Raw genomic sequence first — 14,411 nt, 5'->3', positions numbered from 1 at the left:
GGGTCAGTTTTTTTCCCCCAATATACTTTTTCTCCATGAGAATATACCTCAAAAAACCTATTCTTTTAATACTTTGAAAGAGATTAATATTGGCTGTATTTATTTCACCAGAATTCTCCCAAATTAGTGTTGTGTAACATAGGCTAAAAGTCAATCAATGAATGGCATTTATTGAGCACTTATTGTGTGCAGATTACTGTACTTTGTGCTTGGGAAAGTACATTACAAGAGAGTTGATGAACACGATTCTTGCCCACAAACAGCTAATAGCCTGTTTGAAAGGAACTTTACCAATATATGCTTGGCAATGGTAAACCTGTCCAGAATTCATATTTGAATTGAGTAGAAAAGCAGATGTGAATGTGCACAATTTGAATCCTTCATAGCATTTATATTTCTGCTACTTGATGGCTATGCAAAGTCTTAGACAAATGGCTTAGTTTTGCCTTATCTGTGTTACAGCAGTCAACATAATTTGTACAGTGGGAGCCCTAAATTTTGGATTTTTTTCCCTTGTGTGTGTGTTAATTTTCCTCTCCCTCTTCTCCACATGAAATTTCATTTTCTTAGTTATTTCTTAGAGAGAGAGAGAATGAATTCACAGGCCCACCTCAGGTTAAAACCAGTCATTCAATCATTTAGTGAGCATTTACTATGTGCAGAGCACTGTATTTAGTGCATGGCAGAGTACAATACAACAGAATTAGCAGACACGTTCCCTGTCCATAGGGATATAAGCTGTTATTGTTCGATCCAACAACAATCTAATACATTATCACAAGATGCCAATATAGGTAAATAAGACGTTATGGTCTGTCCACCAATAGCTAAAGATTTGAGGTTTAAAAAGTCTTGCATCCATTTTAAGGGAAGTGAATTTGAAAAAGTAATTGAAAAAGACCTATATAGAAAGAGGAGTTCAAACTGAATGAAGGGGCAGGTGTTCAGATAGAGTTGTCCTGCTTCAGGGAACTTTGATTACATTGGATATAATTAAAGTTGAAATGCCACTACCACACTCAGAAAAACAAGTCTCAATTTCTGCAGCCTCATTTAATTTCTCAGCACCCTGAGCTATATCATCCCTCCAGCCAACTCTAGCACTTCCGAGCTTAATTATACCCATCTTCTGCAATCATGTGAATGCAATGACTTATTTGGGCCTCTCTAGTTGTAAATCCTAGTTTGTGTCCCCCATTAGCAGGTTAAGCTCCTTGTGGGCAGGGAATATGCCACTTCTTCATTCTGTACTATCCAAGTGCCTAGGACATTGTGATCCTCCTTGTGGATTACTCAATGAACAGTGTTGACCATTGCTGTGGTAATGTTTCCATTTTTGACAGCTAGTAACCCTTACAGCATAGGAATATATGTGCTATTTGTTCTATCCATCTTTATGAGTTTCAGGGCTGAGAAAACAGGTTTTCCTTTGACGGTTCCACGTGGAAGTGCTAATACTGGGCCAGACAAAAGGTGAGGATACTGAGGCCCAGGGAGTTAACTCTTGCCCATGGACACCTGGCAGATCCGTGTCAGGGCTGGAGTGAGAGTCCTGGTCATCTGGCATTATACCCCACTGCCTCTCATTACAAGGGAATGGCTGTGACCCAGAGCAAATACATTTTAAGCCCTGAAAATGGAGGGCTGCCAAGGCCACCCTAACCAAGGAGCACAAAGGTCAGTTTTCCTGGGCCTGATGCCCTCGGCGAACAAGCACCCTGTCAATGTCTCCTCTTCACTCTCCTTCTCCACTTCTCTCCCCCTCCTGCAGCCCCAGCGAGGACAGGGACTGGGGCACGCAGGAGTGTGGAGACGGTCACTGCATTGACTTTCTTGACTCACTTCTGTTTCCCTGTTTATTGTGGCATTGTTGGTAAGTGTGTTAAGTAACAGAATTCTGCAGTGGCATTTAGCTCTGTGTTGCTGAAGATTTTTGGTTATGTGCAAGGTTTTCCTGGTACCGTCTGATATATTACCTCAGTCTTCCTCAGGTGTAGTGTCAGCCTATTTCACCTGGATGATATGGCAAAATGGTTTAGAATCATTTGTATGTCTTCTAGAATAGTCTGTTGCCTGGATCATCTTTTTAAAATAATTTCAGTCAATATCTCCCCACTCTTCAAATTCCAATGGTTGCCCATCCATTTCCACATCCAACAAAAACTCTTTACCATTAGCTTTGAGACATTCAATCAGTTCTTCCCCTCCCATCTTATGTCATGTTTCTCCTACGACAACTTGGTCCGCGCATGTCACTCCTCTAACACCAAGCTATTCACCGTACCTCAATTTGTCCTGTATTGCACTCCCTCACCCTTCATATCTGACAAACTTCCGCTTTCCCCACCTTTGAAACTCTCCTAAAATAACTTCTCCTCCAAGGGGCCTTAACTGACTAAGGCCCTCATCTCCACTACTCACCATACCTTCTGCGTCACCCACTTGGATCTGTATCTCCTATGCACTTGAAACCCACCCCACCCTTAGCCCCATAGCACTTACGAACATATCCTTATATTCTGCCATTTTGCCTATCTGTAATTTATTTTAATGCCAGTCTCCCCCACCAGATTGTAAGTTCCTTGTGGGTAGGGATTGTGTCTACCAACTCTATTGAACTGTATTTCTCCCAATTGCTTAATATAGTGCTCTGACCACAGTAAGCACTCAATAAATACCATTGATTGATTGATTGTGAGTCCCATGCAGAACAGGTACTATGTCTGATCTGCTTATATTGTATCTACCCCAACAGTACAGTGCTGGCAAATGGTGCTTAAATACAACAATTATTATTGTTATGAGGTGCTAGAATATGCTTTCACTCCTCAGAAAACCTTGCTAATCAACAGACTTGGAGCATCAGGTGTCTTTAAAGGGGAGAACTGTCAATACATTTGCATTGAGTGAAATGTTAGAAATTCAAATCAACTTATTATTTCTAGTTATTATCCCATTCCCCAAAGTACATTTGTGTTTATTTCTGGGTTATCAATTTTGATCTATTCATGCATATGATTTGCAAAATCTGCACATTGGTTTCAAACATTCTTTGAAAAAGATACAGTAGAAAATTATGTATATCTCAAAAATAGGTAAATCCATATTCACCATATTTTTTCTGACTTGGTAAGATCTGTGTAGACTAAATTTTAAGCATTGAGGAAGCTCATTCATTCAGTTGTATTGAGCACTTACTGTGTGCAGAGCACTGTACTAAGCACTTGGGAGAGCACAACAATAAGCATACACATTCCCTGCCTACAACAAGCTTACAGTCTAGGAAGTGTTTTTAAAGGGAAGCAGCATGGTCTAGTGGAAAGAGTAGTATGGGAGTAGGAGTCAGAAGACCTGGGTTCCAATCCCAGCTCTGCCACTTACCTGCTGTGTGACCCTGGGCAAGTAACAACTTCTCAGTGCCACAGCTTCCTCACATGTAAAATGGGGATTCAGTATCTCTTCTCCCTCCTGCTTAGACTGTGAGCCCAATGTGGGGCAAAGACTGTCCAACCTGATTAACTTGTATCTACCCCAGTGCTTAGAAAAGTGCTTGACACACAGTAAATGCTCAACCAATATCATAAGAAAAAAATATACATTCTATGCTACAAAAAAACCCCAAACAAACACAAATGTGAAATTCAGAGTTGTTTTCTAATGATTTAGAGGCTTTAAAGAGCACCTTTCCCTCTGGGCATCCAATAGCTTGATCCTCACTAGCTTTCAAAAATGGAATACTAAACATGTTTCTATCCTTTTAGAAGGAAATGATCCACTAACAGGGAATAAGTTGGAGTCTTGGAGCTGAACTGCTTGGAGGGCTCAGTCAAGTCTGTGGTAGAGCCCCTCTACCATAAAGTATTGGCCATAATCCCCTTGTGTTGAATGTGCTCACACTGTTATATGATGGTATTAAGGAGTACTTGGGGTGGTTGAATTCTGGGCCACAGCTTGCATGACTGCAGTTCTGGCTCCTGTTTCTGAACTCTTAAGGAAACTGAAAATACTGTCAGAGGTTTCTTATGTGGTCTCAGTATTGTTTTATGATGAGTGTGCAGAAAAATTAGATAGCATCAATTTCTGGTTCCTGTTAGCCATACCACCACCCCCCCCCAAAAAAATCTTAGTGATAGCAGATCAGAGAATGAATCAGAAGTTTCCAAGAGATCCACCCTTGTGGAAATGTACCCTTCTGGGCTGAATAACCTCCTCCTAGTTTTATGCTCATGCTAGATTATGCTTATGCACCCTTGTGAGAAGCACTTTCAAAAAAGAAGCACTTAATTGGTCAAGAAAACTCATTAGTGGTATACTTGGGCATCTTATACAGTGGCTAGTATAGTATATATGTTTACTGAATATTAAATGGAGCAACAATGGCCTGGAGAATGAAACAGGCTTTTTTTTTGGTCATTTTTATTTCTGGGAATTGGTAATATTCATGAACAGACTCCACAGTGACTATAAATCAATGCACATGGCTTACCACCTGCTCTGAGAAATGTTTAAAAAAAAACAACCATAGCCTGTGACATTTTGCAAAGAAGTGGACTAGCTTTCTGTATATCAGTCTACATGAAATACTTAGTGTTACTTTAGCCTTCTTTTCCTCCAAGGAGTTAAAAGGCACAACCAATTGTTGTTTAATTTTTCCAGGAAAACACAGAACTACAGAACTGAAAAGTAGAACCCTGAAAGGGTTGGCCTGGGTCTGTGAATCATCAGCCCATTAGGACTAGGCCAGGCTGAGATAAAACTGGACCCATTTGGGGGGTGACCCCTGCAGTGCTCCCGTAACCCATTTTTGGAGTTTGGAGCCGAAAGTGATTTCGCAGCTGGGGCACCATTGATCTGGAAGTGTCTTGAGTTTCAATTCCAAGGGATGCTCCTGTGTATGTGCAAAATGGTGGTTGTCCCTTGGGTTTCTGGGACTAGTACTTTCAGTAACGTAAAGGGGGCAACCACACATACGGGGTAGGGGCTAAATAATTTTAGGGATCACACAGGCAATTAGGACCCCTTTCTGTTTCCCCATACAAAATTTGGGGGTAAAGTGAGCCATGATGATGTCATTGGGGAACTGAGAAATAATAATAAAAATTAAAAAAAGAGCAAAAGTTAAAGAAAAAAGTAACAGAAGAAACATCCTGGCTCCAATCAATCGTAACTGTGTGCAGAATGCTTGGAGGCTGCGCTATGACAGAGTTGGTAGAAATGTTCCCTGCCCACAATGAACTTTCAGTTTAGAGGGCTTCAGATAAAGTGAGGGAAATTTCTTTAGTCTTTCACATAAATCCCTTCATATCTTTTGTCATTCTCTATTAAGACTTTTCGTTAATCATCTCTTGAGGTTAAACACCCACGGTGGTTTTTGATTTTCCTCATAAGATCTATTTTCTATCCCTTTAGTCATTATATGGCTCTTAATTTTATTGCATCCATTTTTTCCTCTAAGTGCCCATTCATGAAAGTTAAATGCTAGGTATCAAAGGAAGGGAAATCTAAAATTTTTCATTCCTGGGACCCTGTCGTATTCATTAGTCTCAATTGTGAATATGACATTGAGTGTTTCCTGCAATTTGTGGTAGTGCTAAGGAATAATGCTATTCTAAAATAATTCAGGAAATAGTTACTGTTTGTTTAAAATATGTTCATATTGCCAGTTTCTTTTAATGTTGTTCCTTCTAATCAGAATAATTTCTCAAATTTGCATCCTTTCCTAAACACTTCAACCAATCCAATCCATAGTATGTATTGGACACCATATTAGGTTCTTGGAACAGTACAATAGAGTTGATAGACATGATCCCTGGCCTCAAAGAGCTTACAATTTAGTTGGGGAGACTGATATTGAAATAAATTACAGTTAGGGAAAGCAGCAGAGTTTAGGGATCTGTACATAAATGATGTAGGGGTTGGGTGAGTATCAAAGTACTTGCATGCAAAAGGGAGGGAGAATGGGTGTGGGGGGGCAGAGTGCAGAGATGGGGTTAGTCCGGGAAGGCTTCTGGGAGGAGACATGATTTTCGTAGCTCTTTGAAGATAGGGAGAGTGACAGTCTGTCAGATATGAAAGGTAAGGAAGTTCCAGGCAGGAGGCAGAACCTGAGCTACGGGACCAATGCTGAGAAAGGCAAGATTGAAACATGATAACTACATTGGTGTTAGAGGAGCAAAGTGTGAAGGTTGAGTTGTAGTGGGCGAGGTATAAGGATTGCACAGATAATTAGCAGTCTCGTCGAGTCAGCTCCGAGCCATAGCAATGCTATGGACACATCTCTCCCGGAATGTTCCACCTCCATCTGCAATCGTTCTGGTAGTGTGTCCATAGTATTTTCTTGGTAAAAACATGGAAGTGGCTTACCATTGCCTCCTTCTGTGCAGTCAACTTCAGTCTCCACCCCCTACTCTCTTCCACGCTGCTGCTGCCCAGCACAGGTGAGTTATGACGTTTAGCAGATTGCCTTTTACTTGCTAGCCACTGCCCAAGCTAGAAATGGAATACCTCTGCTTGACTTTCCCTCCCCTAGTTGAGACTGGTAGAGAAGTGGAAATTCTCCTAAGAGGGGAATTAGCACAGTAGTAGTAATGATTTTATCCACTGTGTACAATGCATCCAACTGAGCACCAGGGAAAAGCATAAAAGAAGTCTGAGTCTTGTTTTTTTTCCGACAGTGATCTTACCCTAGAATGGTGTGACCGTGTCTGTGTGCTGTTTTACTGTAGGCAGTCACTTCACTTCTCTGGCCTCAATTTCCTCAACTGTAAAATGGAGTTTCAATACCTGTTCTCCTCTCCTCTAGACTTTGCGCCCCATGAGGGACAGGGACTGTGTCTGGCCTGATTAATTTGTATCTACCCTAGTGCTTAATACGGTGCTTGGCACATAGTAGCAAGCACTTAAAAAATACCATAGTAGTAGTGATAATAACAATAATAGGAATACATGCAGAAAAGCATCCAGCAATGATGTCTCAAAATACTGGACTCTGTGAGGCACCTGATGTCACTCACACTGTGTTAGCACAGAGCCACCGTTTTGCAGAAATCCTCTTGATTTGGCTCAGATCAGCTAATCTAGACCACAGTGACGCTTCCAATTGCCCCAGAGGTTTTAAGTTGCCCTCCAGGTTCTTGTGAAGTCCAGCACAGCATCCGAACTGTGAAACGCAGCCCAAACATTATAGTGTCCAATAAAGTATTGGAACAAAAAAGTGGTCAGGCTAGTTGAAAATTGATTGCACTGCCCAGTAGAAGACTGGACCTACCTATCACCCTACATGCAGAGGATAATGAAGCTTCAGTTCCCTTTCCAGGGTTTCGGTGTCAGCAAAGGTGCTGCCTGCTTAGCTCTGACTTGCAGATGTAGAGGAGTATCTCCTACGGTTTTCTCCTAGGCCCCAATTTGAGCTCTGCTGTTGCCAGTTATTCATAGTCATGCTTTAGTCCACACACTACTGACCATCATCGCTGGGATTATTGTCACCAATTTATCTTATCAACAAGCTTATTAGAAAGTAATTTAGTTGTAAAGGGGCTCTGGTTTATATGAGGAGGTGAGATGGGGAGGCACAGAAATATTGCCATAAGATTCTTGTCCTTCCCAGGAGTACCGGGCCATCTAGGAAGTATCCTGGCTTCTTTGGGAAGGGACTCTATACCACAAGAGGGAGGCCCTGTAAGCGCTCAATAAATATGATTGAATGAATGAATGAATGCTTTTTTGACCTGGGTGCTAGCCCTTCCTGATCACAACTACCAAAGGTTTCTAACAGAGATGTTTTTCTTTCAATCCTCTCTGTAATATCTAAATTGAAAGAGCTCCTAATAGTAAGCTTATTCTACAGTCACAACACAAATATTTTGATAAAACTTGGGGATGGCACATGAATAGTTTCTCCTGCTAAAGGAATAGTGAACAAACATACCCAAAATGTGTTTTCTAAGGTCTGACTCTGGCTAAATAGGCATCTTTGTGATTGATATGCAGTAGGAACAGTGGAACACTGAACAGTCAAATGAGCTAAACTCCTAGAGCAGATTTAGACACTAACAAAACATGTTGGTTGAGTTTTGGTTCCGCATACCAATTAGACATTTGTGCCTTAGGTGACCCCTTGTGGTCAATCCCAATGTTCACATAAATACAGTATGTTTACTTTTCTGTGGTCCAAATGGTTCTTTTAAATTTTGTCAGTCATTTGACTAGGCAAACGTTTAAATATCCCTTATATTGAACTGGAGGAAAATCAAGCGAAAAAAACCCCAAGGAGACAGATGCTTATTTTCTAGGCAGTTGCAACCTGAAAACTCATTCTGTAGTCACAACACAAATATTTTGGTAAAGTTCGGGATGGCGCATTAAAGATTCTCTTACAAAAAATGAAAATTTTAATATAAAAAATTATATATATATACACATATATAAATGGAAGTGAACAAATATACCCCAAATATTCTTTCTAAGATTTGATTATGGCCAAATAGGCATCTTAGCCATTATTTGTAGGTCGACTTCCCAAAATGACAGACCTGATGATGGAAGTACAAACTTGGCTGACTATCTTAAGTAAAAGGTGATAAAAAGCAACCCACATAACTTGACAAAATAAATAACGAAACTCCTCTTCCATTCCTGTTTTCCTTCATTTGGCTTTCACTGTTTTCAATTTTAAGAAGTCAGCCAACAGACTTGAAAATCACTACCTCTTTTCATTTAGTTCTGAGGAAAAGGTTATAAACTAGTGTCGCCTTGGATTTTCTAAATATATTTTGTACTTGGTTATGCACCAAACCCTTACTGAGAACTTACTGAGAACTTGAAAGAAGGAAAGCCTTCTTTTGGTGTCTACTATGTGCAGGGCACTGTGCTAGGCCCTTGGGGAAATATTAAAAAAAATTCATCCCCCTGCCTTCGAGAAACTTCCAAACAAATGCCTAGGAAAAATTAAAAAAAATGCATTATTTTTTTTCTTCTTTGAATACTTAACTACTTGAGTGAAGAGGAACAAAATGGGTTCTGGTACAGGGAAGCTCAGTGGTGATGAATTCTTGTACAAAGATGAGCCTAAAATAGGCATATCTGAAAATGTTATTCTCATATAGTTAATTTTATTGCCTCACCTATTGCTTTCAAGATGAATTAAGAAAAAAAGTTAAGCCAGGTACCTTGCAATAACAGAGGTGAAGATTATTTAGCAGAAGGTGGGACCATGAGAGCGTAGTTATAATTACATTTTTGCCCCTGGCACTATACGGTTTTGAACAAGTAACTTTGAGTGACTGGATCCAAACTTTTTCAACCAAAAAATGAGAAGAATAATAGGTCTAATTTAGCTCATAGGACCACTGAGTAGATTTGTGTATTAAGTAAACTAAAAGAACTGTGTTTTGAAAGTATAAAATAGTTTGTAAATCTTAACCAAATCCAGGCTTGTTAGCTTTATGAGAATCTGTGATTCTCAGGCATGTGGTTGAGAAAAGAGAGAGTATGCCTAGATCATTACTTCCATGACCCAGCCAAAAATCAAGGGCCTTAATTTTTTTGTAAATCCAGGTCAGTCCAGGACATGTGGCAACTGGAAGGAAGACAGGCCAACTCAATAAACGTTAAGACCTGACTTTCTGAAGCTTTGTGGACAACAATGAATTCCATTTCCATTAGGTACTTGTAAAAACAGCTACTTTAGACAAGTTTTTAGGTTACCAAAATATTCTTGAAACTTTCTGATTGCACTTCTGGATAACCCTTGGTTTTTCTTTTGAATGATGGAGACAGAGATTATGAATTAGAACGAGGTCTCTCTGCTCCATTTTCCTCACTTTTTTTCCTTGTCAGATGAGTAACACGGGGATTATGGTGAACAAGTCGGTAGCAAAGCGTAGCATTGCAAGAAACAAATTATGCAAGATTCTGTCATCAGAATGAATGACCTTCGGTTGGATTTCTGGTCTAGTTTAGGTTCATATCACTTTTTGGGGTCTTACTCTCATGTTGAAGAACTAAAGCTGTTGTAGAACCAATAGCAAGATGATAAATACCAAAACTTCCTGTTTGTGTTGGGCTGTTGGCTGAAGCAAGATTCCGGAGGGAATGCCATTTATCTCTTTAAGAGGATAAATATTATTTAAATTGCCTTGGCAACAGCTGGACCTCAGTCATATGATAAGTTCAGAATCACTTTCTGCTTTTGAAAGTGGCCCAGCACTCTGCCCATTCACACTGAATGATTTCCTGTTATGTTTAAAATTTCTCTCTCTTTTTTGGAAGATAAAGAAAACTTCCAGTTTACATTCTTTCCCCCTTTTTTATTAAAAAACATTTCAATCTAGCCCCATTTCTGGGAGCCAGACCAGCTATTGTGAGAATCATGAATTGTTTTCTCCAAGCACAAAATTTTAAAATGCAGTCCTTCATTTAGGTCCATATGCTGCTTTGACTATCAAAAGAGGTCAATCCTCTGTCATATCTTTGGAGAATACATTATAGGTGGTTTTAATAATATCCATAACATTAAAGTAATTGGTCCTTGGATTTTGAGTGTGGATGAGGATATATTTGGTATGCTCTGAGTTCTAATCCCTCACTGCTACTTTTCTGCTGTGTAACCTTGGGCAGGTCACTTTTCCTAACCTCAGTTTCCTCATTTGCAAAATTGGGATTAAATCCTCCTCCTTGCCACTTAGAATGTGGGACAGGGACTGTGGCCAACCTAATAATAATTGTGGTATTTATTAAGCACTCAGCTCTGGAATAAATACAAGATAATCAGGTTCCAGATAAGGCTTACAGTCTGTCAGAAGAAGAACAGGTATTGAATCCCCATTTTTGCAGATGAAGAAACTGAGGCACAGAGACGTTAAGTGACTTGCCCAGGTCACACAGACAAGTAACTGACCTGGAATTAGAATCCAGAGCCTCTGACTCCCAGGCCTTTGCTTTTTTCACTAGGCCAAGGTGTGCCTCAGCCGGAATATCTTGTATTTCTCCCAACATTTAGAACAGTGCATGAATCATAGTAATCACTTAAGTACCATTATTATTGTTATTGTAAAGCTAGCTTGATCTTGAAAAAAGTGGTGCTTATTGATAGGGCTTGGGATAGAAGCCATCCTCACAAAGGGCCCACAGTAAGTACTCAATAAATGTCATTGATTAATTAAAGCCCAGGGTGGAATCCTCGGGGAAAATGTGGGGCCTGTCCGATTTGGCATGGACTGAGTCCATGGACAGTGACTCTTTTAGCCAACCCAACACCCAGCTAAACCAATCTAACTGAATGGGGAAAGAGAAAAAGTTTGCTCTTGCAGGATACATTGTGTCCCCCTAGACACCTATTGGGATTCTAGGGTAAGAAGTCCTGTCTCAACTTTTTGGGAGGTGTTTTGTTGATTAATCTGAGTCTCTCACTGTGTTAATTGCTTTCTGGAGAGATGTTAGAGAAGCATCATGGCCAAGTGGAAAGAGCACAGGCTTGGGAGTCAGAGGACCTGAGTTCTAATCCCTACTCTGCCGATTGCTTTCTGTGTAATCTTGGGCAAGTCACTTAACTCTCTCCCTCCAACTTAGACTGTGAGCCCCACTGGGACAGGGTCTGTGTTCAACCTAATTAACTTGTATCTAGCCCAGTGCTTAGAACAGTGTTCGACATATAGTAAGCACTTAATAAATACCAGAAAAAAAGTAGATGCCTTACATACAAAGTTGGACAAATTATTTCAGGTCATTAGGGCACTATCCTGGATTGCTAACCCTCCCTTTGGGGCATGGGCAGCATCTTATCCTTTATTGCATTCTTCCTCAGCATTAGTACAGCATTTTGCACACAATAGGTACTCAGCACCAAAGAATTAATAAATGGATGATGAATTCAATCTCTCCTTGTAAATCAAGTGCTCTATAAAGAAAAGTTGACATCAGTTTAAAAATTCTGATACATTTCACTGGATGGCTAATGGGGTGCTTGAAGTCTTTCTTAAAAGAATATACAGGTAGTATTTTTTTTTTATTGTCCTGGGTTACATTTTAGGGACCTTGCAACAACAGACATTAGAGTTTAAGCTCATTGTAGGCAGGGAACATACGTCTTGCTCCTGTTGTACATTTCCAAATTCTTAGTACAGTGCATTACAATAAATCCTTGTAAAAACAGGGCTAGATATCCACCACCTCCAGAACACTGCATTTCCTCACAGCTGCCACAATGCCTATCCTTAGAAAATGGGAGAGTAGGCCAATAGAGTGAGGGGTAGATGGGCAAAGTCAGTCTAAAGCATAGATTTGGTTTTCAGAAGGGTAAAGTAGATCTTGAGCCCAAGGTTTTCCCCTGTCTCCAGGGTTTACACACAGTATTTCTTTCTGAGAAGAATTTTGAACTTAAGAAAGATGAAATGACCTGAATTGTGCTGCTCTCCTACCAGTGACCCAAAAGAATTATTAGGTCCCCTGGTCCCAATAGTAATATTGCTTGATACTGGATTAGTCTCTTCTTTCTCTGGATCACTTTATATTGTTTTTTTTTTAAATCTCTTATATCCCTGTGATCTGTGTAAGGAGCAGCATCTTTATCTTTTTGTGTATATGATGAAAGGTAGGCACAGATTGATTTAAAAGACTTATCCAAGTTTATAGCATAAATCAGAAATGGAGGCAAAGGAAATTGTGGTCTCTTGATTGATTTCTATTTACTCAGTAATGTTTACTTGCCTACCAAGTACACATTTCAATTTGGTTTTCAGTGAATGTGGAGAATAAGTGAAAATGGAGTTCCCTCTAGATTTTAAGCCCCTAGTAGGCAACTGAACACTTTTATATTGTATTCTCCCAAGTGCTTAGTATACTGCTCTGCACGGTAAGCTCTCAATAAATACCATTGATTGAAGATGGAGAACAATATAATGAGGCATATCATGTGGGAATGCATTTGCTAGACACTTAGAACTTGAAGATCTTACTATAAATTGATTCCTTTGTTTACCTAGGAAAGGAAGCAATTTAATGTAGACTTATGATTTATCCTATTGTTCCCAAGTGTCATAAAATTGAAATTTAGATTAGCAGTAGTGTGGTGTTTTCTACTCAATGAAAGTGCTAAAGGTGACAAAAGTGGGAGGTATCACATAGGTTCAGGCAATTAAAAAAACAAAACCCTAACACACTAATGAAAGGATATTTCTTTGGATTGCTGTGAAAATTGTATTACAACAGTACAGCTTTCTTTGAATTTTCCAGGCCTAGACCCTTGGTTTCTTGTTGTCTTTCGTGACTATACACACATTCTTACTTCAGCTCATAAAAAAAATTCAAGGTGAAGTGCAACTAAAGCCAAGTTTTACCCAATTTCATTTAGAACTCATGGGACTAAAATCTTTCATAAGCTTTCCACCAAAACGATGTTATCCTCCCAGTGTACTAACCATTGATTATTTGATCATTAAAAGAATTGCAAAATGAGGTTATTTTTTACATCTGGCTTTAGATGAGATTTGATATAACTGGGAAGGAAATCTATATTTGTTTTGAAAGAGAATGTACACTCTCTGTGTATGAGGGATTGAGAAAGGTATATAAATTTGGTGGTGTTGGCAAATGCAGTTTTCAGGTGTCAAACAGAGAAGGGTGCCATTGTTAATTTTTCTAGTTTTCAAGAGCGGATTTATTTTGGATATTATAAACAGTTTCCTCCTCACCAGCCAGTCTGTGGTTTGGATTCCCCAACCATTTAAAACACTTTTATGTCTCTAATAATACCAGATTGTACTCTTCCCAGAACACTGTAGTGCTAGCCCCTTCTGATGAGGAAATACTGTTTTCTACATTCTCTTGGTCTTGATGGAATGTTCAGTTAGAAATTCTGGAGCTGTGCTCCCCAGTGAGTAAAGCAAAACTGCCCCTGACAAAATGAAGGCTATGAAACATATTCTTATAGGACACACCCCAAATTTTACCCATTACCTTCTTTGTAAAAACAGAAATAATTACTTGGTGATATTCCACCAGTCTTGTCACAGAAAGACTTGCAAGGTCGTGTCCCTTTTCTACTCAAACATTGAATTTCTTTGGTAGGAGAGTTGGAAAGTACACATCAGCAAATAAATGCCGAGTACGGTGCATGCATTGAATTAAGCAGGTGACTTTTCTATACCTTGCACCTATCAATCAATGGTATTGGGAGGTTACTGTGTGCAGAGAACTGTACTAAGTGCTTGGGTGAGTACAGTACAAGAGGATTGGTAGACACATTTCCTGCCCACAAGGAGCTTGCGGTCTAGAGGGGGAGACAGACATTAAAATAAATAACAGGTATATGCATAAGTGCTGTGGGGCTGACGGTGGGGTGACTATCAAGTGCTTCAAGAGTTCAGATCCAAGTGCATAGGTGATACTGAAGGGAGAGGGAGAAGGGGAAATGA

General features: G+C 39.7%; 1 protein-coding gene across 5 annotated transcripts in view; it reads left to right on the top strand.

Moving 5' to 3' along the window:
• The window catches only part of LPAR1 (lysophosphatidic acid receptor 1), a 156,944-nt gene that overhangs the window by 126,790 nt on the left and 15,743 nt on the right, over positions 1-14,411 (top strand). The gene's annotated exons all lie outside the window — the stretch shown is intronic.

The sequence above is a fragment of the Ornithorhynchus anatinus genome, chromosome X5 (assembly GCF_004115215.2).
Source record: "Ornithorhynchus anatinus isolate Pmale09 chromosome X5, mOrnAna1.pri.v4, whole genome shotgun sequence".
NCBI classification, from domain to species: domain Eukaryota; kingdom Metazoa; phylum Chordata; class Mammalia; order Monotremata; family Ornithorhynchidae; genus Ornithorhynchus; species Ornithorhynchus anatinus.
The sequence above is the reverse complement of the archived record's forward strand: the minus strand, read 5'-3'. Positions and strand labels throughout refer to the sequence as shown.